Source organism: Vulpes lagopus, chromosome 21 (genome assembly GCF_018345385.1).
Source record: "Vulpes lagopus strain Blue_001 chromosome 21, ASM1834538v1, whole genome shotgun sequence".
In the NCBI taxonomy this organism is placed as follows: Eukaryota; Metazoa; Chordata; class Mammalia; order Carnivora; family Canidae; genus Vulpes; species Vulpes lagopus.
This window is the reverse complement of record NC_054844.1, coordinates 37,102,171-37,125,508: the sequence shown is the minus strand read 5'-3', so window position 1 is coordinate 37,125,508 and position 23,338 is coordinate 37,102,171. Positions and strand designations below refer to the sequence as shown.

At 36.0% G+C, this 23,338-nt stretch overlaps 1 long non-coding RNA gene across 1 annotated transcript in view; it reads left to right on the top strand.

Annotated features, from left to right (window-relative positions):
• The first annotated feature begins 1,169 nt into the window (after positions 1 to 1,169).
• Positions 1,170 to 23,338, top strand: part of LOC121479655 — an 89,081-nt gene continuing 66,912 nt past the window's right edge. The window contains exons 1-2 of the long non-coding RNA XR_005984791.1: positions 1,170 to 2,742; positions 2,948 to 2,998. This is a non-coding gene — a long non-coding RNA (uncharacterized LOC121479655). The remainder of the gene's footprint in view (positions 2,743 to 2,947; positions 2,999 to 23,338) is intronic.

Below are 23,338 nucleotides of genomic sequence, written 5' to 3'. Positions count from 1 at the left end.
TCTCTCTTTTTACAACTGTATCCTCAGTGCCTAGGATAGTGTATACTAAGTGAATTCCAGATCTAACCATCAGTGGTTGAAGTGTAGGCTCTCATTTCAATATTTAGAATCAATAAATGAAAATCAAATTATCTATAATTTGGTAGGGGCCTCAGGTCATACAGCTACTGTTTTTTCCACTGTCTGTGACTACTATGAGTCTTGCCTCAGGTTTGGGAATGACAGTTGTGATTCAGTGCATTTCTTTTCTCCATTTCTCTTTTTTGGGGATCCAAAGTACATAATTTAACTACTTTTCCAGGTAGTTCCTGATCTGGTTCAAATTTCCCACAGGAAAATATGCAGGAATTCCTTATAGGGCATATGGTTCCATGAGGGGACCCTTCTAGGAGTAAAGAGCACACCATTGCAGTGTGTGTGTGTGTGTGTGTGTGTGTGTGTGTGTGTACGCATGCACATGTGTTTCATCCAAGAAATATTTATTGAACAACTCTTATGTGCAAGACTAAGGATATAATGTGATAAAAGAGATGCATTATTCCCTGTCCCCTCAGGGCTTACAGTCTGGTGGAATTTTACAAACAACAAATGAAGTCTCTAAACTCTTTCCCTACTTTGTCTTCTCAAAGTTGTTTCTTTCTAGAAAAGGCAGAATAATGGGAAGAAATTAAGAACCATGGGAGTTAAACTTTTAATGAATGGTATTAAGGACAAATACCCATTTTTGTTTAGTTTGCAGGGCCTTTAAATTCAATCCAGTTCATTCAACAAACACCTGCTGGGGGGATAAAAAAAGACCACCTGCTGAGCATCTCTAGCCCTTGGCTAACTTCTGAAGAATGAAAACAGAGTAGGATACAGCCCCTACTCACAAGGGGAAAAAAATGCAAATGTATACTCTTCAGTGTTTTAAGTGCCACATGTAACTATCTTTTGAGTGAGTCATTCCGTTGGACAGTTTTAGCTAATACAAAATCATACTAAATTAAAAAAAAAATTATTTGAGAGGGAGAGAGAGCACAAAGCAGGCAGAGCAGCAGGCAGAGGGAGAAGCAGGCTCTGTGCTGAGCAAAGAGCCCGACATGGGGCTCGATCCCAGGACCCAGAGATCATGACCTGAGCCAAAGGTAGAGACACTTAACAGACTAAGCCACCCAGGTGCCCCAAAATCTGCCTCTATTTGATTTTTATTTTCTGGTTCCAGTTGTATCCTCTATGCTCTTCATTCATTTATTCAACCCAAAAACATCTGTTAGGGATCTATCATGTGCCATATGTCAACAAGTTTTCTTCACAGACAAATAGGACAGATCTTGTTCTCAAAAAGATAAGGATATAATTTTGTGACTGAGGAAGTTGCTTAACCTGTAAGCTCAGTTTCCTCCCCTGGGAATCACAAATAGTATTAGTAACTACTTCTTAGGATTGTTGTGAGAATTAAATGAATAATGCATACAATGCACTTAATAGAGGTTAACAGAGCTTTCAACAAATGTTGGCTATTATTATTGGTGTGCTTAAAGAAGGATCCCAATAAGTAAATTAGCAGTTGCAGGATTGATACAAATGTCCTAATAGAAGTAATAAACCCAGAATGCTACAGGAATATAGCAGAGGAACACCTAATCTTGTCTGGAGAAGCTGGGGAAACAGCCTGTAGGAGGAGATATCTGAACTGAGTATTGCAGGACTAAATAGCGTAGGAAGAGGATAGGGAAAGAGGTGAAAGAGAATGATACATTTTGGGTGCTTGATACTTTTAGGAAAGCTACAATATGAATGGCTTTGGATGCCATGCTAATTAAAACTGTGTCATGAAGATAATGGGAACTATTGAAAGCATGCTGCACAATTAAACTTTCTATATTAGGGAAGCAATGTAGGAGAGTAGAAGACTGAAGAAAAAATTAGAATTTGATGACCAACTAAACGCAAACGTAGGAGGAAAGGAAGAGAAGGTGTCAAAGATAATTTCTAAATGACCGATTTGAATGAGTGAAAGGCAATGACATAGGAAGAGTGGAGGGGGACAGATAAGTTCAATTATAGGCCTGTTGAGTTTGAAGACAGGTAAGCACTTTATTCCGATCAGGAGTTTAGAACTGGTCTAAGGCTGCAGATTTGGGATTTGTCAATAGGTATTAGTTGAAGCCAACATGTATATACTAGATAGAGGAAGGCCAACATTTTGGGGTTATCAAACAGCTCATAAAATCGATTGAAAATGAATGTCCAAGCAGGTTAGTGGAAAATCAAGATACGGCACTATCCCAGAAACTAAGAGAGGATTGAGTTGAAAAGAAGTTAACAGTCACCAATGCTATGAGGAAAAGAAAAAAGCGTTCTTTGAATTAAGCAACTAGGAAGTCATTGGGCAAGAGTTATTTCAGTAGTGAAGGGACCAGAATGTAAATTGCCAGAGATTGTGGCGTTGATAGGAAGTGAGTGCAGAAGACATCGCCTGCAGGCCTCCTTTTCAAAAGTTGTGAAGAGCAGAGAGATAGTGTAGAAACTAGAGGACAAAGAGCAAGTCTGGTTTATTTAAAGATCATGGAGACTTGACCTCCTTTCTGTGTCCATAGGAAAGAGCCTGGAGAAAGGGAGAGTTGAAGATACAGAAGAGAGTGTAAATAAATAATAAAAAATTCTTAAGAAGGCAGAAGAGGTGACATCCTGTGGATTAATGTGTCTTGAACAGGCGAATGGATACCTCTGCCACAAACCAGAGCTATGTGAACACAGGTACATCTTAAGGGGGGGAGCAGACTTGAATTGTTTGATGATGTCTCTGAAGCCAGGTCATCTTCTGAGAGTTGATGAAGGTAGTGGGGATGGGATTGAAGTACAAAAACTTGAAAATGTCCTTTGAAAGGAGAAGAAACCTAGAAATAGTGGACAATTGGCATTGCCATCTGGGGCTCCATGCTTTGTCAATGTCTCACTTTAGGAATGGAGACACCCACAATGAGCTACGGGATCTGACCAGCACAGTGTTAAGGTAAGACCACAATCCCCCTTTAAGTGTTAGTTCCCTAGTTTGGAATCTTCTACTTTTACTAACGTAGCCTGTATTTGGATGGGCTGTTTTTAAACTCGTCCTTCAAACTGAAAGGCCAAGAAAATGCATTTCTTCAGAAGCCAGGGTCAGAGGAAATCTTGAGGCAGTAATGATTACCGTTCAAAAGAACATGCTACTTATAAAAGCCAAGCATTAACTCAGAAATTTTTGTTCAAATTTAATTAGAAACCCTCCTAAATATATTTTCAACAAAGTGATAGACACAAGCAAGAATGACTTGAAAAGTGAAGGCCTGGTTAATGTTTAAAAATGTCTATTGAATATTGAATGCAGATGGCAAGACATCAAATAACTGTATTATATGGATTTATCATTATTCCCAACTGTCAGTCACTGGGTTGGAAACCAGATTCAACTGTAGGTTGATTTTGTTTTTCAAAGTATTGTTTAAAAAAGTTTTTTTCCACTAACCATTTCCTCTTATCCCATACCTGGCTACTTGACAGTCTTCAAGTGGCAAGGTTCATTCCCTTGCCACTGAGCCCATTTAAGTATGTTACTCCTGCTCCACTGTGCCCTGAAGTCTACCATGTAACTAGATCAGCTGAAAGTTAGGGCCAATCAGGTTACAATAACCTCAAATACAGTTGCTTTTACTAAATTGCTGTTTGTGTGCACTCATTGGTTTGCACTGAGGGAGGCAATAATAAAATATCTTCACAAAATATGTAGGGTAAGTGTACATTTTTATTTTGGAGGGACAGTCTCCGTTTATACCTGTCGTCCCAGCATAATGTCTAATAGTTCCCTTCACTCAAAAAATTGCACAGTTATGTGGTCAGGATGTTGTTCTTCTCATTATACAATGTCCTGTTTCTGAGGTGCTTTGTGAGAAACTTTTGATCCTGTTCATAGGGATCAGTCGTATCTGTGCTTCTGAACAATGAGATTGTTTTTATTATATATACATGGTGACTCATAACTACTCAGGTAGCCCTTTTTAAGTTGGCCTGAGAAAGCCAGATTTGCCAGCTGTCTCATGATGAGCTCAGTGGTATACATTTTTTATTTTAATCTTCTCTGTTTTCCCTTTTTTTTCTTCTGGTTTCTTTTTCCCTCACCTATTTCTAATTTATATCTTGAATGTTATGCATTCTCATCAGCTATCTTAAGTTCTTTTTGAGATAAGGCAGCGAATAAAGCACAAAACAAATATATTGCTTCTAGAACTTATCTGATATTCTTAAATGACTGAAAAGAGCTCTTTTCAACTTGACTGTTCAATGTTTCCCATTTTTGTCTCTTTGATCCATGATAAGTTTTGTAGAAACTGTCAGATTTTGACCAAATTTTTGATACATCGTAAAGAGATGAAGGTTCCTTACTGCAAAGTTGATCTCTGATCAGTTTGCACATTAAAACAAAATATAGCTCGTAACATTTTTCAAATGGCTTTATCTTCTGTGATTGCAGAGCTTGAATAAAGAGGCAGTCCAGGGGCGGAGTAGGGGGTGGGGAGAGCACACAAAGGTTTATCAGACAAACCTATCCCTGCCATTTATTATGTGACTTTAAGAAAGTTTCTGAGTTATCTAAGTCTCACATCTTCCATCTGTAGCTTATACATAATATTACCTTATTCTTAGGGAGATGAAACAACTTGCATTATCTACCATTATTGTTATCTTTCCAATTTACAAATCACTAATAGTAATGGCTTTGCGCTTGATAAGAAGTCTGATTTTTTAATTTTTTAACAAAAAAAGGTTTGAAAAATCAAACTGTTTATGACTTATCCTCTGGCAGCATAGCAATCCAGATATTTTTGAAAAGGCTCTCTCAACAGCTAAACACTTAGACACTGGATAAAGTACAATAAACAAACATTTTTAAATGTGTGGTGTACCTTGCAAGAAAGTATGGAAAATCCTCAAGATTCTCATCCTTCCCCAACAAAAACGAAGCACCATGCTGAAATCAAAGGTGACTAAATGAGGAATTATGGATACTTTGGTGTTACATGCCAAGATTGAGAACCTAGCATCTTTTATATTATTATAGCATTCAGGACCCAAAAAACTAGGTCCCAAGGCCCATACAAGTTGAGAGAAGTAATTCTGAGACACACCCCCTAATGCTTACTGAATAAAATTGAGACATGTGAAGAGGCTATAGTCTCAGTGAATGGATGAGTGAAGAAAATCCCCTGCAGTAACATAGGCAAAATAAAAAAACAAAAACAAAACCTGTATATCATCGTCATAGCTTCAAGAGGAAAACAAAACAAAATAATAGAATGTATAAACTATGATCACATGGGTCTGGATTGAGATGTATACATTCCTTATGCACAGGGCCAAGAAATTAAAATGATCCCAGATTGATTGCCCCTTTTGACACCCAACAAAAATAATCAAATCTTTTCCACAGCAAAGTATTTTTTATTATAAACCCCTCAGAATTTCCTGAAAATAAATTCAGCCAAAAACAAGTTCACTGTAAAATTAAATGCACAAAGAATAAAAAACAACAAACAACAGATTTAGACTTGTAATGGCTTCCAATATTAGCATTATGAGATGAACAACAATAACAAAAAGACTGAATGTGAAGTGTTAAAGATGGAATTGAAAATATAACAAGAAAAGAGACTATCAATATGTGACCAGGCAGATGTTAAATGGAACCACATAGGACTTCCAGGAAGAAAAATACAATCATTGCAATTCCCAAAGCAACAGACAGGTTAAATGGTGGATTAGGCATAGTAGAAGAGAGAATTAATGAATTGAAAGATAAATTTGAAGATACTACCCAGAATGCATCAGAATTGTAACATGTGGAAAATAAGAAAGAGACATGACGATAGAGTGAGAAAGATAATAGAGAAAACAGGAAAAGGAAAAATATCTTTTTTATTGAAGTAAAGTGGGCACACAATGTAACATTAATTTCAGAGTGACTTTAGGACTCAACACATTATGCAATGCTCACCCATAAGTGTAACTACATCTGTTACCATTCAACATATTACAGTACCACTGAGTATATTCCCTATGCTGTGCCTTTCATTCCTCTGAATTATTCATCATGTAACTGGAGGCCATACCTCCCTCTTCACTGTACCATTTTACTTAGCTCCCTAACCCCATTCTCTCTGGCAGCCATAAGTTTTTTTCTCTGTATTTATGGGTCTGTTTCTGATTTGTTTGAATGTTTGTTCATTTGCTTTTTTAGATTCCATATGTAAGTGCAATCATATTAGTCTGACTTAATTCACTTAGCATGATATCTTCTAGGTCCATCCATGTTGTTGCAAATGGCTACATCATCTTTTTTAGCGCTGAGTAATATGGAAGAGGAAATTTTAAAATATATATATATATATATATACATATATAAGTCTATGTATATATATAGACTTCAGGATAAGATTCTTTTTCAGATTCGGGAGGCCCAGTGAATTACAACAGGATAAATACAATAAGAAATCACATTTAAAAAGAAGAAGAAGAAATCGCATTTAGACACATTACAGGGAAATTGTATTACCTCCCAAACAAATAGATATATTAGTAACAAACCAGAGAAAAGATCACCTTCAAGGGGGCAACGAGTAGATTAACAGCCGATTTCTCAACAGCAACAATAGGAATCAGAAGGCAGTGAAAGCATATCTACAAAATACCAACAGAAGATGACTTACCACTTATTAACAGTCTACCCAGCAAAACTGTTTCAAAATGAAAGTGAAATAAGTATGTTTTCAGATAAAGAAGAACATTTTATAACCAATAAGCCCTACCAAAAGAATTTTCAAAGGATATTATTTCAGGAAGAAGGGAAGTCTGAGATGCAAGCAGAAAAGATTTCTAGAGAAGTTGGTGTGAATGTGCACAGATCTAAACAATGAATGTAAAAATAGCAAAATGACCCGGCCAAAAATAAGGGACACTAATTACTTTACTGTTTCCTTCTAATTTTTTTCTAATTTTGATCATATAAAAGTTCTATGGATAAATATACAAAAAATAAAAACAGGTATGCCCCTGCATGTCTCCTTTTGTATATGGTCAAGAAAATTAAAATTAAAAAAAATTAAACTGTCTTTTTGAAATAGCTGAAGGTTCAACATTAAGACTCTTTGTTTTAGGGAAATAACAATTTACTTGTAACAATACCAGTTATAAAGGAACTATTCTAGATTCTAAAAACCATGGTGAAATGAAAAAGAAGCAACTTTGTTGTGCAGGATACATGTTGCCTACAGTATTCTAGCACATACCTCTTTTTGGAGCCTCCAGTCCTCTCGTTTAAATACTTCTGCATGTATATTAGATCAATAAAAATGTAGAACATTAATTTCAAAGAACACTAAGCAAAATTATAGCACAATTCCATAAGCAAATAGGAATGATACACACCACAATAACTCAGGAAAATTATTTCAAATGTGTCCTAGTAAGTAAAGGATAGTTACATTCAAGATTTCATTTGAAAAATGTGATACACCATTTGAGATGAGCAATGCTTTTAGTATTAGAAAAACACGTAGCTACTCATTCAACTTTTCTTAATATGTAATTCTTTGTGGTAGCAGAAACTTCTTTATTTAGATGGAACTTAAGTTGAGCACTCTCTCGAATTTTCTGCTGAATACCATTTCTCAAAGGATTGCAAAATGTGAGGAACAATCCAAAAATGTGCCTTTGTTTTTATTATTGAAGTTATATGCATATCTCAGTAGAAGGAGGAAAGACACAAAGATAATTTTGTATCTTTTATATAAAATAACCCTTTCACTTGGATGTGATGCCCAGAGATATTTTATGGTGACAGTGTGCTTACAGTGCATCTGTTGCATGAGACAGACTTTTTCTAGCATTATCAATAAAGACTCTTAGGTTAAGCTGTCAATGATCTAGAATCAACAGTAAGAGACTTGGGCATTTGACAAGCAGGACATTGACAATAGAAGAAATCAAAGGCAAGTATAGGGAAGCAATGTTCAAAAAATGAAATCTATGCTCTATCAAATTTCAGACCTTGACCCTCACTGCAGCTATTATTTGAGACCCTGGAGAAGGGGATTATAAAGTCAGCTTCTTTGGGACTTTTGAGTTTAAGATCTGTGATACTAAATTGTGAACAGCTTGAGGTGAAAGATGCAGTGGTTTTCAACCATGTTTGAACTCTCAATTTATATTTAAAATGTTTACATCCATACTTATAAATTATATTTTCTCTAAAATATTCTTATCCAAAAACAATACAAATTAAAAAATAAAGTATTATCCAGTTTTTCGGTAAGGTATGTATTAGTCCTATACTTAATCCTTTCTATATTTTAAGGATTTATCATGACTCACTGTGAAATTTTCTACATTTTATTGGTAAATTTTGCTAATAAATTTATTTATATAATGATTGTTGGTCCTTTGAATAAATATGTTATAATTACTTTTCTGGGAATTATAATTAAATCTAAAGTTTTAAAATATTTTTACAGCAAATAATATTTATTCCTGTGTTATTTTATTCCCTTTCTTTTTTCATCAATCTTACCAGTATTTTGTAATTTTTCTAATCATTTAAAAGCCTTAAGATTATGGACACTGTTGGGACACCTGGGTGGCTTACCGGTTGAGCATCTGTGTTTGACTTAGGGCATGGTCCCAGGGTCCTGGATCAAGTACCACATTGGGCTTCTGCAGGGAGCCTGCTTCTCTCTCTGCCTATGTCTCTGCCTCTCTCTCTCTCTGTGTCTCTCATGAATAAATAAATAAAATCTTAAAAAAAAAAAAAAAGATTATGGACACTGTTGATAAACCTCATTTTTCTTAAATCATTATACTGATTTTTGCTCTTCTTTTTCTCTAAAAAATGAGTTCTGTGATACTGTATATTGCTTTTACAATGAATTGGGGGTTTGGATGAAATTGGTCAAAAGGCATAAACTTCCAGTTACAAGATAAATTCTGAGATTATAATCTACCACATGATGACTAGCTAACATTTCTGTATGATGTATTTGAAATTTGCTAAAAGAATAGGTTCAGAGGTTCTCATCAAAAGGAAAAAGCTTTCTGAGGGGTAACTATATAAGATGATGAATGTTAACTAACCAAACTCATGGTGATCATTTTGTGCTACAGGGGGGTCAAGTCATTATGCTGTATATCTCAAATGTGAACAGTCCTGTATGTCAGTTAGATCTCATTAAAACTGGAAAAAATATTATTCCACTTTGGAATATTATTCAGCTTTTTTAATGTTTTAATTTTTATTCTTTAAAAATATTTTATTTATTTATTCATGAAAGACAGAGAGACAGAGACACAGGTCAAGGGAAAAGCAGGCTTCCTGCAAGGAGCCTGATGCAGGACTTGATTCTGGATTCTGGGGTCACGCCCTGGGCCAAAGGCAGATGTTCAACCGGTGAGCCACCCAGGCATCCCATTCAGCTTTTTTAAAAAAGGAAACCCTGCCACTTTTAACAACATAGATGAACCTAAAGGACCTTATGCTGGCTGAAATGAGTCGGACACAGAAATACAAATACTGCATTATGTGACTCCCATATAGAATCCAAAACAGTCAAACTCATAGAAGCAGTGGGGATCAAGGAAGGGGCAATGGGGAGATGTTGAGGGGTTAAAAATTTAAGTTGTGCAAGATAACTGAGTTCTGGAGATAGAATGTACAATGATGTGACCACATACCATATTACATTCTTGAAATTTACTACATAGGTAGATCTTAAGTGTTCTCACCACAAACATTTTTTGAAAAAGAGGAAATGTAGTGACATCATCAAGGTGGCACCAAGAATGACAACATCATTCTTGACTTTGCTTCTCCACACAAAAACAATTATTCAAGAACAAGATGGCACTGAGAGAATCCTAGATGATGGAGGTGAGGTTGAAGCACCCCTCTGTACCTGAAAGACCAAGACAGACTACATTACAAGGTAAGAGCAGCACTACATATTGGCTGCGTTGCCCCTCCCCTAGATCAGCACAGGACCATGCAGAGAGGTCTCTCCTGAACATCTGGTTCCCCCCAGTGGGTAGAGAACCCAGGGGGACGAAAAGCCTCCCCAGCATTGCAGGCCATTTTGTGTGAGCCTCTAATCTGATGTCATACCATAAGGACTATAGAAGGATGTTCAGAGCTCAGTCATTTGGAATCTGAATGTGACAGGAGGGGAATGGGCTTGCAACAACTAGTACATGGATCTTGGCAGACTGAGTTCATACTGGCAAATAGTAATTCCAACCAGCAACTTTGCTTACCCACAGAGCCAAGTTGGGGATGGACTCTCACCCAGGAACTTGGAAGGGTGCAGATCCGCCTCAACTGGATCCTCAAGCAAAGAGTTTTGTGGGTTCTAGAACGCAGTTTGTGCATGTCTAAGCAAGGTGCTGAGTCACAGTCCCACGTGCTGTGGAGAGTGGCTCCATCTGACAAGAGGGCTGGCTGGTGACCACTCCTGGAAGCTGTGTAGTCCAGTGGTGCTCCAGCTGAGAGGCAAGCAGGTATTGCTGATTGTTCCCAGAACAAAGCCAATACAGAACAAGGAGTGTTCCCATATTATGTCAGGCAAGGGGATTGATTCACAGACAATGCTCAGGGAAGCTCTATCCCTTCCCAACCAGAGAGCCTATATGGGAAACTGATAGCCTGGAGCATCTCCTCCCTTTTCTACCCAGGCAAAGGGGCTGAGTTATAGCCTCACCGGCTGTGGAGAGTGTCTTCTAGCTCCATCTGACCATAAGGGCTGGCAAAAATATCTGAAAGCTATGTGGCCTGGCAGTACTCAAGCTGAGAGAAGGGCAGACAGAGCTAATAATTTGAAGAGCAAAGCCAGTGGCTGTGTTTGGCCAGGGAACTTGACCTGTGGGTCAGCTTGAGTTAAGACAACAAAGAGCTTTACCAGCTTTAGAGCAGCCTCTTCTCACTGTGCCCAGGAAAGAAATCTAATTCATAGTCTCATTACTGAATACAGCCTTTAGCCTGTCACCAGGAAACTTAACCAGAGCACATGGAAAGCTGTATAGCCCTTTCAACAGTCTGATATACAATAGTGTTTGAACAGAGTGCAGCCTGTGATTTCTCCACCTGCAGAGCAAAACAGGTGGCCTCACCAGACCAGGGAATTAAGTGCACAATGAGCTTTTTGGCCCTGCACCCTGGCTTGCTTGTAGTACTACAGCCTCACTTGGGTAAGGAACAAAGCCATCAGTCCTACCCAATTTTTTCTCTAGTCAGTGACTCACCATCCCCAACCTATCCCCATCCTTAGAGCTCAAAACAGTTGCCTTGTCCCAAAGTAGACCATAATAGTAGACCCTACCTGCTGAAAAACATTACCCACAGACACCTCCAGAAACCCAAATTGAACTGACAGGTAAAGAATTCTCCCTGCTAAGCAAACTTGTAAAGTTTGGAAAAGGAGATTTTCATATGCACAGACACTAATGTAAGGAATCAAAGATCACAAAACATCAGATAAATATGACATCATCCAAAGAAACTAATAAAGCACCAGTAATCCACCCTAAAGAAATGGAGATCTATGAACTGTCAGGTAAAGAGTTCAGAATAATCCTCTTAAGGAACTTTAGTGGATTCTAAGAAAATGCATACAATTATGTAAAATTGAAAAAAATGCTGGATAAAATGAGAAATTTGATAAGCAAATAGCAACCACCAAAAAAAAAAAATTCTAGACTTGAATAACTGAACTGAAGAATTCAGCAGTTTCAAAAGTAGACTCAACCTTGCAGAAGAAAGGATCAGCATCCTGGAAGATAGGACATTGAAAATTACCTAGTCAGAGGAGTAAAAAAAAAAAAAAGAAAAGAAAAAAAAATGAAGAAAGCCTACAGGATTTATAGGATGCAATGAAAAGAAGAAATATTCACACTGTGGTAATTCCAGAAGAAGAGAAAGAGAAAGGGACAGAAGGTATGTTTCAAGCAGTAATAGCTGAGAGCTCCCCAAACCTGGGAAAAGAAATAAACAATCAAATCTTTAAGTCCTAAGGGACCCTAAATAGGTTGAACTTAAATAGGATAAATGGGATTACACCAAGAAACAATATAATTAAATTCTCAAAAGTCCAAAACCAAAGAAAGAATTTTGAGAACAGGAAGAGAAAAGAGAGGTTACATAACAGGAACTCCTATAAGACTAGAAGGAGATTTCTCAACAGAAATTTTTCAGGTCAACAGAGACAGGAATGATGTATTTAAAATATCAAAAGAAAATAACTGGTAACCAAGACTTCTGTACCTGGCAAAGCTGTGCTTCAGAAATGAAAGATGGATAAAGACTTTTCCAAACAAAAGCTGAAGGAGTTCATTCCCATTGGATCTGCCTTACAAGAAATGGTAAAAAAAAAAAAAAAAAAAAAAGACTTCTCTTAGTGGAAGTTAAAGAACACTAATATCATAAAGACACAAAAAGGTAGTATAAATCTCAGTGGTAATGGTAAATATACAGTCATAATGTGATTCTGCAATATGATGCACAAAGAAATTCTAGTTTAAAAGTTAAAGAAGGGGCACCTGAGCATCTGCCTTTGGTTCAGGTCGTGATCCCAGGGTCCTGGGATTGAGTCCTGCATCAGGCTCCCTGCAGAAGAAGTCTGTTTCTCCCTTTGCCTATATCTCTGCCTCTTTCCTGTGTCTTTCTTGAATAAATAAAATCTTTTTAAAAAGTTAATTTTTAAAAAATTTTTTATTTATTTATGATAGTCACAGAGAGATAGAGAGAGAGGCAGAGACACAGGCAGAGGGAGAAGCAGGCTCCATGCACTGGGAGCCTGACGTGGGATTCGATCCCGGGTCTCCAGGATCGCGCCCTGGGCCAAAGGCAGGTGCCAAACCGCTGTGCCACCCAGGGATCCCTTTTTAAAAAGTTAAAAAAAGGAGTAAAGGTAACCATAATTCAATAATCTATTATTAGTTACATGATATAAAAACCATGTAAGTTGTATCAGCAGCAATCTAAAATGTGAAAGAGAAAAGAAGTAAAAGTGTAAAGTATATAAATTCTATTAAAATTATCAGTTTAAAGTAGGGTATTATGAGTTTAGGATATTTATGTAAGCCTCATGGTAACCAAAAGGGGAAATCTTTAGCAATTACCCTAAAGAACACAATAAAGGAGTCAAAACATACTGATACCAAAGACATCAAAACACACAAAAAAGATAGCAAGATAAGAAACAATACTGGATCTACAAAACAACCAGAAAATAATAAAGAGAATGACAATAGTAAAAGTCTAAAAAAAATAGTAAGTCCTTACCTATCAATAATTATTTTAAACGTAAATGGATTACATTCTCCAATCAAAAGACATAGAATGACAGAATGGATTAAAAAAAAAAAAAAGGTTCAACAAATGCTGCCCATAAGAGATTCACTTTAGCCTTAAAGACACACTGAGAGCAAAGTAATAGAAAAAGACCTTTCAAGGAGATGGTAGCAACAACAAAAAAGTAGGGTTAGTAATATTTATATCAGATAAAATAGACTTTAAACTAAAAATTATTTTTAAAAAAAGGTCATTATATAATGAGAAAAGGGTCAATTAAGAAGTGTAACATTGTAGGAGCACCTGGGTGGCTTTGTAGTTTAAGCGTCTGACTCTTGGTTTCAGCTCAGGTCATGATCTCAGGGCCATGAGATCAAGCACCTGTTGAGCTCCATGCCCTGCGTGGAGTCTGTTTGAGATTCATTCCTCCCCTTTGCTCCTCCCCCAGCATGCTCTTTCTCTCTCATAAATGAATAAATAAATTAATTAATTCTTTTTAAAAAAGTGACAGTTATAAATATTTATGCACCCAACATCAGACACCTAAATATATAAAGCAAAAATTGACAGAGCTATAAGGAGAAATAAACAGTAATATAATACTAGTTGGGGGCTTTAATACCTCACTCTCAACAATGGATAGATCATCCAGGCAGAGAATCGATAAGGAAACAGTGGATTACCTTTCTACAATACTGTAGACCAAATGGACTAATAAAATATACAGAGCCTTCTATCCAACAACAGCAGAGTACACATTTTTCTAAAGCACAGAACATTTTCTAGGATAGAACATACGTAAGGCCACAGAATAGCCTTAGATAATTCAAGAAGATTGAAACCATATCAAGTATCTTCTCTGACTACAGTATACTGTACTATGTTGAACAACCAACGAATCAAAAAAATTAAAGGGGAAATAAAGTTTCTTGAGACAAATGAAAATGTGTCAATTTCGAATGTCAGAACTTATTGGATATAGCAAAAGCAGTTTTAAGATGGAAGTTCATAGCAATAAATGCCTACAGTAAGAAGTAATAAATATCCCAGATAAACAATATAATATTATGCCTTAACGAACTAGAAAAAGAACAAACTGATCCCAAAGTTAGCAGTAGAAGAAAAATAACTAAGATTAGAGCAGAAATGAATGAAATAACAGAAAAACAATAGAAAAGATTAACCAAACTAAAATAGTTTTCTGAAAAGATAACAAAATTGACAAGCCCTTAGCTAGACCAGCCAAGGGAAAAATAGGGAGGACCCAAATCAACAAAATCATAATGGAAAAGAAGGCATTATAATGGATACCACAGAAATTCAAAAGATCACAAGAGGCTGCTATGAACAAATATATGCCAACAAACTGGACAATCTAGAAGAGATGGAAAAATTCTTAGAAACCTACAACTTACAAAGAATAACTTAGGAAGAAATAGAAAACCTGAATATACCAATTACTAGTAAGAAGATTAAATCAGTAATAAAAAAGCTCTCAATGAAATAAACCCTAGGATCAGATGACTTCATTAGTGAATTTTACTAATTTATTTAAATTTACATCTAAAGAAGAATTAACACCAGTGTTCTTCAAACTCTTCCCCAAAACTAAAGAGTGAATACTCCCAAACTCCTCTTAGGAAGTCAACATTGTCCTCATACCAAAATCAAAAGAGAACACTACTTGAAAAGAAAACTATAAATCACTATCCCTGATGAATATAGATGCAAGAATTCCCAATAATAACTAGCAGCATATGAAAAGGATCATTCAGCATGATCAAATGGGATTTATTCCTAGTGTACAGGAATATATCACATTAATAGCATCATATGTTCATCTCAATAGATGCAGAAAAAGTATCTGACAAAATTCAACATCCATTTGCAATAAAAACGCTTAACAAATTAGACACAGAAGAAATGTATCTCAACATAATAAAGGCCAAATATGACAAGCCCACAGCTAACATCATACTCAATGGTGAAAGGATGAAAGCTTCTCCTCTAAGATCAGGGATAAGACAAGGATGCCCACTGTTACCATTCCTATTCAACATAGGCCTGGAAGTCCTAGGTAGAGCAATCAGGCAAAACAAAACAAAACAAAACAAAAGTTATCAGAATTGGAAAGGAAGAAGTAAAATTTTCTTTATTTGCAGACAATATGATTTTATATAGGGACAATCCAAAATAATCTTTAAAAAAACCTGTTCTATCTAATCAATGAATTCAGTAAAGTTACAGGATAAAGAATTAATATGCAAAAATCAGCAGTAGTATACACTAGTAATACACTAGTAATGAAACTTTTGAAAAAGAAATAAATTGTTCCTGTTTGCAATAGCATCAAAAATAATAAAATACTTAGGAATAAATGTAACTGAAGAGGCAGAAAAAAAAATCTCTTCACTGAAAACTCCAAAACACTGATGAAAAATATTGAAGAAGACACAATTAAATGAAATGGCATGCCATGTTCACGGATTGGAAGAATTAACATTGTTAAAATGCCAATACTACCAGAAACCATCTACAGATTCAGTGAAATCCCTATTAAGATTCCAATGGCATTTTTTATAAAAGTAGAAAAAATACTCCTAAAATGTGTATGGAACCACAAAAGACCCCAAACAGGAAAAAAAAAAAAAAATCCAGAGAAAGGAGAACAAAGCAGGAGTTAACACATTTCCTGATTTCAAGCTATCAGATAAAGCTATAGTCATCAAAACAATATGGTAATGGCATAAAAACAGACACATAGGGGCACCTGGGTCACTCTGGTTGAGTCTCTGCCTTTGGCTCAGGTCATGATCCCAGGGTTTTGGGATTGAGCCCCATGCCAGGCTCCCTGCTCAGTGGAGAGTAAGCCTCTCCCCCCCCCCCCCCCGCCTCCATCTGCCTCTCCCCACTGCTTCTGCTCTCTCTCTCTCTCGTGCACTTTCTCTCTCTCAAATAAAATCATTTAAAGAAATTTTTAAAAAACCAAATGGACACATAGACCAATGGAACAGAACTGAGAGCCCAGAAATAAACCCAAATATATATGGTAACTAATATACAACAAGGTAGCCAAGACTACTCAATGGAGAAAAAGTCTCTTCAATAAACAGTGCTGGGATAATTGGATATTTGTATGTGAAAGAATGAAAATAAACCCCCATCTCACACCATTCACAAAAATTAACTTGGAATGGGTTAAAGTCTTAAATGTAAGACCTGAAACATTGAATTCCTAGAAGAAAACATAGAAACAAAGCTCCTTGACATGATCTTAGTAATGATTTTTTGGTTATGACACCTGAATCACAGTAACAAAGGCACAAGTAAACAAGTTGGGACCACATCAAACTAACAAGCTTCTGTACAGCAAATGAAACCATCAACAAAGTGAAAAAACATCCTGTGGAATAGGAAAAAATATTTGTGAACCATATATCTCATACCAAAATGTACAAAGAACACATAAAACTCAATAGCAAAAAACTCAAATAATCCAATTTAAAAATGGGCAAAGGGCCTGAATAGATATTTCTACAGAAAAAATATGAAAGGCTAACAGGTACATTGAAAAGATTCTCAAAATCACTAGTCATAAGGGAAATGCAAATTAAAATCACGTGAGATATCACCTGATGCCTGTTAGAATGGCCATCCTCAAAGAGACAAGAGATAACAAATGCTGGCATTGATGTGGCAAAGGGAACACTTGTGCGCTGTTGGTTGGACTGTAAACTGGTATAGCCATTAAGGAAAACAGTATGGAGGATCCTCAAAAAATTAAAAATCGAATCGTATGATCCAGCAATTCCACTTCTGGGAATATATTCAAAGACAATGAAAATGCTACCTTGAAAAGATATCTGTACCCTCATGTTCAAAGCAGCAGCATTTATAATAGCCAAGATGTAGAAACAACCCAAGTATCCACTAATAGATGAATGGATAAAGAAGTTGTGTGAGAGATATATAGAAAATGGAATCTTATTCAGCCATAAAAAAAAGTGAGGAAATCCTGCCTTTTGTGACAACATGGATAGACTTTGAAAGCATGGTCCTAAGTGAGACAGAGAGAGGCAAATCTTGTACGCTCTCATGTATATGAGTAATGTGAAAAGAAAAAATTTTAAAACCCTAAACTCATAGAAAAATAGATTAAACTTATGATTGCCAGAGGTAGGAGTGGGGGAAGGAGGATTGGATTAGGGCAATCAAAAGGTACAAACATTCAGTTATGAGGTAAGTAAGACCTAGGGATGTAAAATACAACATGATGAATATAGATATCACTACTATAAGATACATGAGAAAGTTGTTAAGAGACTAAATCCTAAAAGTTCTAGTCACAGAAGAGATATTTTCCTATGTTCTTTTTTCTTTTCTTCTTATTGTATGTGTATTGAGAAGGTGGATGTTAACCTATTATATAGTTTCATAAAACATGTAAATCAAACCATCATGCCATACATCTTATACAGTGATATATGTCAATTATTTCTCAATAAAACTAGGGGAAGGGGTACCTGAGTGGCTCTGGTTGAGAGTCAGCCTTCAGCCCAGGGCATGACCCGGGGGTCCTGGGATCGAGTCCCACACCAGGCTCCCTGCAGGGAGCCTGCTTCTTCCTCTGTCTATGTCTCTGCCTCTCTGTGTCTCTCATAAATAAATAAATAAAATATTTTTTAAAAACTAGGTGGAAAAAAGAAAATGGTAACTCTATGAAGCTATGCTTGATTAATATGTTAATTAGCTTGATTGTGATTATATCACAATGTATATCAAAGTATGTTATATATGTCTTATATATAACTATTTGTCAATTACATCTGAAAGCTGCAAAAATTAAAAAAAAATATTGGCACTCAATAAGTAGAAAATAGCATATCATCTCAGTTCATAAACATATTATTAATTTGAAACATAGATAGGCTAGTCTCTAAAGGCCTGGCTAAAAAAGCAGAAAATTCAAGTATAGTAACACAATACTAAGAACAGAGGTGCTTGATAAATATTTGCCATTAACTATGACTTTGGACAAGTCATCATTACCTTTTTATGCCTCTGCTTTCCCCTCTTAAATCAAGATAACTTCTACAGTTTCCTCATTAGCTAAGCATCAAGAGTTAATGTGTTAGTAGTGTTTGAAAGTGCTCTTGTCATAGCCTCCACAGAACAAAACTAAATGAAGAATTATGCCTGTTTTTTTAAGAGAGAAACTGAAAGAACTGAGAAAAGACATATATTTTTATCAAAATTGGGTTGTACCTTGAACAAAACGGGGTTTTTCTGAAGGATCAACAAAGTTCAAATCAAAAGAAGCCACAGAATTGCAGAAACTTTAGAAGTCACATGTCCTAGAAGTAGTAAAGTTAGTTTGTGATTTGAGGCAGAGGAAGAAAATATATTATCTCTGTTGGATGATGTCATCCACTCCCAAACTGCTAATGTTTTTTTCTACTATTTTGAAACAGATCAGGGAGGAATTTTTCAGCTACTGCTTTTAGCATGCCACTGGGTGAGACTATTGGACAGTCTAAGGGCAAGCCAGTTCTTGGTTTCCATCTATTACATGCTTACCGTGCCATTAAAAAAAAAAAAAAAAGTATTTTAAGAAAGCCTTTTGAAAACAGTAAAAGCAATCAATATTTTTGAAATGGTGAAAACCTTTTGTCAAGCAACTGTGCTTCCAAGTTTTTCCATTATATCCATGGCACATGCTAAAAACAGTAAATTTTGTACGGTAAAATAGGATGAACATAGGGGGTTGCTTAAAGAAGAGACTGTCCCTATCCACTTGCTACAAGGATAGAGGAGATCATTGTATTGAAACATGTGCAACCCATTCAGGCACAGAGGGCTAGGATGTTGTACTCTAGACTTTATGTGGTATTTGGTGAAGAAAAAAGTTCCATGCATTAATGACTCATTTTTGATGCATTGTCATCAAAACCTCAGTCAGTAGTCCCGGAAGAAGCTTTGCCTATTGCTAGGAAAGCCAGTGAGTCCCTTAAAATCATTTTGTCATGAAATGTGAATATATGACATTCTCATTTGCACGGAAATGTACTGACTCTCCCAAGGAACAATTGCAAAGCGTGTGATTAAGTTTTAAACATTTTTCTTTTGTTATTATTTTTGAAAAGAAAACAAAGCCCATTCTAAGAACAGTATGACAGGGAAAAGCCCATTCAAGTCTTCTTTGGTAAATTAACTGAGGTGAATTTTTAAATGTTGCTTAAGATCATGAGAGAAAAGATTTAAGAGAAACAGCTATGTAAAGTGTCCAGTGATACAGGAAGTGATTCTGCAAATAAAGGGGGGGTGGGAGGTGGGGATAAGCTTTATCAATTTTTCTGAAGGCAGTAATCCACAAAACCCAAGAAACAATGCAAAGCCCTTTTGAAGGTTGCTTCCTCCGATAATCTTAAAAATTGTTACAGATGTTACACATGACATGAATGTTGCTATGGGTAAAGACTACTCCTTAGAGTCTATTTTTGCAAAGAGAACAGCCTTCTCAATGAAATTTTCTTTTGAGGAGAATTAAAGATAACCTTTTCCTTCCAGTTTGCATTTTAATTCTTTTTCCAGAATGAAGCTGTTAATCTTTGTGTGAAAAAACAAGGAGGACATAGTCTTGGTAAAGATTTTTTTGTGTGTGTTTGTTATGTAAGGAAGATCAATAATCAACGTAATAAAAATAATTGTATGTGAACATTATAGTGCACGCTTTATGAACATTTTTCTAGAGAGAATATAGTTTTCATTTGATTCACATAAAGGTCTGGCTCCACTTCTATCTCATAGTTTATGGATTGCTATTATAGAGTATCAGGATACTGTTCAGATCATACAATCTTTCCTTTGAACTCCCAAAAACCTAATTATTATCAACACTCCTTTGGTATCTTTAATATCACTTTTACTATTGGATATATGTTTTAGGTTTATCTCATCTTTATAACATACATCCTAAGGGTAGAGGGATACCTTTTCTCCAGTTTAATTGGCAGTACATGGCAAATTTTTCTTTGGTTGCTAGTTAATTTTTTAAAATTCTATTTTAAGATCAAACAATATGACAATACATTAATGGACTGCTGCATGTATTGTACTGATCAGAAGGGTGTGCTAGTTTTGCGCTTTTGAGAATTTGAATTACGTTGGTCACAGATTAGATCCTAAGCACCTACTTCTATTGTATATACCTAATGTAAGTTCTAAGTATTTTAACTTTATAGTATACATTCCTATTCCAGTAAGGGCAAATTCCCCTAGATTTTTGCCCAGATTTTCCCCAACACCTAGAATTTTGCTTTGCACATAACAAGTCCTCAACAAATATTTATTAACTGGGGAAATTGTAACAATTCAATGACAGATTCAGTGACAGGTGGGTTGCCTAAAAACTGTAGGCTTTTCCCTACATATTATAGGTACAAGAACAGGATGAGGAGTGCATAGTACTGATTTTACTACTAACTTTGCTTTGCCTTACTTCTCTCTCTTCCTGTTCAAGTGTTTGGTGGAAGGAAGGAGCAGTACATAAAATAATGAAGTTTGAGGGGCACCTGGGTGATACAGTGGGTTGAGTGTCTGACTCTTGGTTTCTCTCAGGTTTCGATCTCAGGGTCATGAGATCGATCCCTGCTTTGGGCTCTGTACTCAGTGCAGTCTGCTTGGGATTCTCTCTCCCTCTCTCTTGTCCCTCTTCACCTGACTTTCTCTCTCTTTCTAAAAATAAATAAGTCTTTTTAAAAAATATTTTATCTATTTATTCATGAGAGACACACAGAGAGGCAGACATATAGGCAGAGGAAGAAGCAGGCTCCACTCAGGAAGCCTGATATGGGACTTGATTCTGGGACTCGAGGATCATGACCTAAGCCAAAGGTAGATGCTCTACTGCTGAGCCACCCAGACACCCCTAAATAAATAAATCTTTAAAAAAAATAGCAAAAGGTATCCCTGGGTGGCGCAGTGGTTTAGCGCCTGCCTTTGGCCCAGGGCGCGATCCTGGAGACCTGGGATCGAATCCCACGTCGGGCTCCCGGTGCATGGAGCCTGCTTCTCCCTCTGCCTATGTCTCTGCCCCTCTCTCTCTCTCTGTCTCTCTCTCTCTGACTATCATAAATAAATAAAAATTAAAAAAATAAAAAATAAAAAAATAGCAAAGATTGAAAGTTGTGACTAAATGCTTTGTCACTATTAACCCTGGTAAGGATATGGTTATTTCTATACCAAACTCTATTTATACATCAAAGAGACTTTTTACTTCTCCATCAAATCAAGTCATCTGTGCAACAAATACAGTAACCAAAGCTAATTTTTTTATTAAATACTTACTATGTACCGGGAACTGTATTAAATACTTTAATCTTCCATTTAATACTTGTAACAATCCTGTAAAGTAGATACTGTGATTATCCCCATTTTATAGATGAAGAAATAGGACTTAGAGATGGTTAAGTATTTCACTTGTTATCACTCCCATAAGGTGAACCTGGGATTTGCATCCTGGCAGTCTGGACCCAGACCCAACATGTTGATTACTTCAGGTCATTACATTTGAAGTTGAAGCATGACAATGGCAAGGAGCTGTCTTTCTCTACTTCTGTGTTGACAAAGTCAGTGTTATACTTTTCATTGGCTAGTGAGAACTTTGAGGGACAATCAACCTTTCTTTCATAAAGCCTTTTTTGTGTGTGTGCGTATGTGTTTAATGTGCAAGGTTAATTCCTTAGTGTGGCCTCATTTTAATGTCTGTAGCTGTTAACAAAATGTGGAACAGTATTTGAAAATGAAGTGTTGCACAATGTTATTTTTATCCTTATTTTTCATTTTAATACAATAAATTGCAGATATAGTTCAGGATTACCGTAAGTGTCCTTCTTCACAACTTTAAAGGGTCAATGCCAAGTACAATTTTTTCAAGATTCAGATTTTCTAGATCAGCATAATATTAATTTCCTATTATTCCTTTGGGAATAATAAATTGAGAATCTCACTCACAATAGTATACTTTGATTTCTCCCCTCCAGACACTTATATTATTGTTGAGTATGTTTTTCTTGTATCCATATTAAACTTATACATGTACTATTAGGAATACATATATTATAAACCCCCAACACAATGTTATTGTTTTAGTTTAAGTAGAATTTTTATACGTAGAGCTTTATATGGACCTAAGTAAATGCTCAACAAATATTAATGTTCTTTTTAGAGTGTGTATAATATGTTTTGCCCCCTGAATAGTTTAAAAGTAGCATTTTGTATAAAACACAACAAAATTAACTCCTCAAAAAAGATACTCAGAAAGATTCAAGTTCTGACACACAGCATTTTAATAAATATTAACTTAATGTATATTAAAGAATGTTTAAAAATATTAAGTTTCTGGCGGTGCCTGGTGGCTCAGTTGTGTCCAACTCTTGATTTTAGCTCAGGTCATGATCTCAGGGTCATAAGATCGAACCCAGTGTCAGGTTCCACACTCAGCACAGAGTCTGCTTAGGACTCTCTCTTTCCCTATCCTTTTGCCTCTCCTCCTACTCGTTCGTTCTCTCTCTCTCTCTCTCTTTCTCTCTCTCGTAAATAAAATCTTTTAAAAAATTAAGTTTTGGCACACACACATACACACGCACACCTGGAATGTATTATAAGCAACTACATTTTTATTATGATCTTTTAATTACATCTCTGTTCTTTCTTTATCATTCATTTGGCATTCAAAGTATTCCTTCAAAGAGCTATGACTTGATATTTTGCAGGAAAATGGACACCACTACACTGTCCCAAAACATGCTACCATGAAAGAAATTCCTTCCTTTCTCCTCAGACCCAGGAAAAGTTGGGGGAAAATTTACTGAGAATGGCCATTTAGTGGCCCAATATCACAATAATAACACAAATAACAGAACTAAATCTGTTCTTTCTCACCGTCATCCTGATGATCTCCAGTAGGAAACAGGTCATCATATTAGATCT